The sequence below is a fragment of the Pseudophryne corroboree genome, chromosome 9, assembly GCF_028390025.1.
Source record: "Pseudophryne corroboree isolate aPseCor3 chromosome 9, aPseCor3.hap2, whole genome shotgun sequence".
Lineage (NCBI taxonomy): Eukaryota > Metazoa > Chordata > Amphibia > Anura > Myobatrachidae > Pseudophryne > Pseudophryne corroboree.
The window spans coordinates 374,837,345-374,842,172 of NC_086452.1; the positions used below are offsets into that span (position 1 = coordinate 374,837,345).

At 45.2% G+C, this 4,828-nt stretch overlaps 1 pseudogene; it reads left to right on the forward strand.

Annotated features, from left to right (window-relative positions):
• Positions 1 to 1,658: 1,658 nt before the first annotated feature.
• Positions 1,659 to 1,776, forward strand: LOC134962669 (5S ribosomal RNA; annotated as a pseudogene).
• Positions 1,777 to 4,828: the final 3,052 nt, after the last annotated feature.

Here is a 4,828-nt window from a genome sequence, read left to right on the forward strand (position 1 = left end):
GTTTGTATATATATATATATATATATTTTTTTTTTTTTAATCTATCTTCTTTCCCTGTGTTTTTTCCCCCCAAATTGATTCCCTTCATTGTCATTTATCGCAGCCTCCTCACTTCAACACTGTCCTTGCCTATGCTTATCAACATCTCTATATCCTCCCTGATTCTCTTATATCCCCCTTTTTCTAACATTAAAGGTATTCGTTGTTTGTACTTTTGTTATTCATTAATTTGCGTGTATCTTCCTCTGCACATACTTCTACTTATCCGGGACTATTTTATCCCCCAGTTATAATGGCGTCCTGGGCCTCGCGCTAGGTCCTCTAACATGCCCACATCCCCTTTAACCTTATCCCTTCTCCAACATGACGACGTAGGCCTCACCAGCTATCAGCTGACATGCGCAATTTCTCTGTGCACTCCTCCGGAGCGATGGCGGGTGTGGCCGCTGATGCGGCGCCGCCGCCCACCGCATCCGCTCTGTTCATTGGCCTGACCCAGCGAGTGAACTGCTTTTATAATCCGTCCCCCTGCCCACACACCCGAACCCGGAAGTGAACAAGCCCTATACGGGCGAAACGCGTCTTCCCACGGGGGTCCGAATATGGAGTGACTACATGGCACCAGCTCTTCACACCTGATCATGTGCTGATCCAATTGCCTGCCCTCTGATTGGAGTATCGTAAGCCCCTACTGTTCTGTGGACACACAGACAGTAATATCACATTCAGTCACACCAATAGTGCATGTATGTTAATTGCTTATTAGAGCATATGACTTTTTTCTTCTGTATGTGAGGCCTTGTCCTCTGATACGGGCTATTTTTTCAGTTTCCAACAGAGGCCAGCACAACACAGTATTATTTCATATATCATTATTTGCATGCTTATTCATTTATTTTCTTGTGGTACCTGACAGACATAGCCTGTCAGGCTCATTCCTAATCACAGATTAGCTGTTCTTTTCTCCTACTCAGAAATATGAATCTGTGTCATACTGCTTGATTTTTTATATTTGATCTGCACTAACACTGAATTGTTGGCATTAAACATCATTACTGTACTTTTTGCTTAGAAAAACCGATGTGCATGTAACATACATGCTTGTTTTCACTCACTTTCTTAGTTTATTCTGTTAATACCGCTGCCTAGCACCATACCCTGTGATAACTGGCAGCCCCTAGGAAGATCCTAGTGACAGCATTTAGGGGCAGGCTGCCCAATCAACCCTTTTGTTTATAGTGGTGATAATACTGCCGCCCAATACCATACTCTGTGATAACCAACATTCCTAGGGAGGATCCTAGTGTTAGCAATGGTGGCAGGTTGCCACAACAATTTATTTGTTTATTGTGGTGATCATGTTTGCAGATAAGCCCCATCCACAGTGGAACTCTGTGTCCTAAAATTATCCCTAAATCCGGGTTACAACCCAAATAATCTAGATCAACTCACTCCTTCACCTGTCTCGTGGACTCTCATCCACGATCCACGGAACACAGAACCATGGATGTGGGTACTGTTGAACCGTGCCTAACGTGGACAGCAGATCCACCTATTTTGCTACCCTTTATTTTCCTTCGTCTTTTATTCTTTCTATCATTTTCCATCTCAGCATTCCTATATAGGTGCACTCTCATTGGCGTACTGATCATACTATCCTCTACTACATACCACGCTGCTATCGCCCGATCTCGTCCGATCTTGGAAGCTAAACAGCGTTGGGCCAGGTCAGTACCAGGAAAGGAGACTGCCTGTGAACACCTGGTGTTGTAGAGTAGGAATTTGTTTCCTCTCTGTGTGAGAAGAACATGCCAACAGCAGTATCACCACTATTTCTATTCTACAATTCTTTATTTAGTCAGTTAATGCCCAGTGCAGTTCAATAATTCTTCTACTCACAATTGTGACACTTGTCAAACGATTCAGGTGCTAAAGTCTGGTGACCATTGATTAGTAACATATCCACTTAATATCAGTGATCATAGTTGGATAATTTTACAACAATGCTTTGACCACTCCTCGGTCCGATTAATACAGAAATTTGTACTGGTCAGGGGAAATGGTGGTATGACAATTTCGTGTCTACAACCTTTCCAATCACTCTTTGCAACAAGAGACCAGAACATTTTAATATTTTTTCCAATTCCCTATTTTTTCATGGATCATTTAGATGGGTAAATTATGTTTACATTGATATCAATAAAAGTTATGTTTTAAATATTTCTTGATATATTCATAGGAACTTTTTCCTATACAGAGTGCGCCCACACAAGAGCCTTCTTTCTCTCCCATTTCAGTCTGATGCAGCACAAGACAGCACCACTGGAATGATACAAAAGAGCAGGTCACCACCCCACGTGACACGCCACTTTCCCGCACAGACACTGAGGAGACACATCCTCTCGCTACAATCTCCAGGACTGAAGTGAAAATGGCGGCAACGCATGACCCCTTATATGGAATCCAAAACCTGCGAGAATCCGACAGCTGGATGATAAAGTTTTTCCTCGTTCTGGTTTCCGAGTCTGGAGGGAACCTAACTTGTTCATCTCTAGTTTATACTATGGGGTGTATTTAATACCTGTCGGAAGCTGCCATCTTGTCGGAAAGATGGTAGTTTCCAGCAGGTTTAGGTGGGAAGGGGTTCTGACCTATTCAATGCGGCACCGATCCACGTGCTTCTGTCAGAAAAGGGAACAAATCCAACAGGTCTTGGTCCCATTTCCGACAATGTCAATCCGACTTTGTAAAAAGTCGGATTGACATTGCCGCCGCCTCCTCCATCCACCCTGAGGGGAGCAGCGCCAGGGTCAGGAGCGATGCCGGGGTGAGGAGAGTGGCGCCGAGGCGATGGGAACAGCGAGGGGTATGAGAGCGGTGCCGTGCTGAGGGGAGCGGTGAAGGGTTAGGAGAGCGGCGTCGGGGTGAGGGGAGCGGCGAGGTGAGCAGCAGCAGCGCCCAAATCCGACAGTCGGATTAGGCTCAAATCAGACAGTCGGATTTGGCCACTCTTTTAATAGGGGTTGTCGGATCCATTCTGACAAATGCATGTCGGAATGACTCCGACTTTTATTGAATACACCCCTATATGTAATGCTTAGGTTCTATTGTGTGGTGAGGAACAAGTTTTACTTCTGTTTGTTCACATATTTTATGATTGAAAGCCACCAGCACTGATTTTGCCATTATATTGACCATAAATAATTTTAATGGGTCCTGGACCATTAATCAAAGGCACCCCTGCAAGTGCCCTGAGGCATTCCAGGGTGCCCAGGTACACAGTTTGAGAACCACTGCTGTACAGTATTCCAATTCTGTGCTCTGTACTGTTCAATTGTGTTTACAGGAGGAAAAAAATGCAATAAAAACATAGCAAAGCCAACAACATTGTAAAGTCCCCTAATAATGTAAATCAGATTGACAGTTGATATTTGATTCATGTACTACCATTGACTGTTAATGAAAGTTGACATAATAAGAATTTACTTACCGATAATTCTATTTCTCGTAGTCCGTAGTGGATGCTGGGAACTCCGTAAGGACCATGGGGAATAGCGGCTCCGCAGGAGACTGGGCACAAAAGTAAAGCTTTAGGACTACCTGGTGTGCACTGGCTCCTCCCCCTATGACCCTCCTCCAAGCCTCAGTTAGGATACTGTGCCCGGACGAGCGTACACAATAAGGAAGGATTTTGAATCCCGGGTAAGACTCATACCAGCCACACCAATCACACCGTACAACCTGTGATCTGAACCCAGTTAACAGCATGATAACAGAGGAGCCTCTGAAAAGATGGCTCACAACAATAATAACCCGATTTTTGTAACAATAACTATGTACAAGTATTGCAGACAATCCGCACTTGGGATGGGCGCCCAGCATCCACTACGGACTACGAGAAATAGAATTATCGGTAAGTAAATTCTTATTTTCTCTGACGTCCTAGTGGATGCTGGGAACTCTGTAAGGACCATGGGGATTATACCAAAGCTCCCAAACGGGCGGGAGAGTGCGGATGACTCTGCAGCACCGAATGAGAGAACTCCAGGTCCTCCTCAGCCAGGGTATCAAATTTGTAGAATTTAGCAAACGTGTTTGCCCCTGACCAAGTAGCTGCTCGGCAAAGTTGTAAAGCCGAGACCCCTCGGGCAGCCGCCCAAGATGAGCCCACCTTCCTTGTGGAATGGGCTTTTACAGATTTTGGCTGTGGCAGGCCTGTCACAGAATGTGCAAGCTGAATTGTACTACAAATCCAACGAGCAATAGTCTGCTTAGAAGCAGGAGCACCCAGCTTGTTGGGTGCATACAGGATAAACAGCGAGTCAGATTTTCTGACTGCAGCCGTCCTGGAAACATATATTTTCAGGGCCCTGACTACGTCCAGCAACTTGGAGTCCTCCAAGTCCCTAGTAGCCGCAGGTACCACAATAGGCTGGTTCAAGTGAAACGCTGAAACCACCTTAGGGAGAAATTGAGGACGAGTCCTCAATTCTGCCCTGTCCGTATGAAAAATTAGGTAAGGGCTTTTATAGGATAAAGCCGCCAATTCTGAGACACGCCTGGCTGAAGCCAGGGCCAACAGCATTACCACTTTCCATGTGAGATATTTTAAGTCCACAGTGGTGAGTGGTTCAAACCAATGTGATTTTAGGAACCCCAAAACTACATTGAGATCCCAAGGTGCCACTGGAGGCACAAAAGGAGGCTGTATATGCAGTACTCCCTTGACAAACGTCTGAACTTCAGGAACTGAAGCCAGTTCTTTCTGGAAGAAAATCGACAGGGCCGAAATTTGACCCCTTAATGGACCCTAATTTTAGGCCCATAG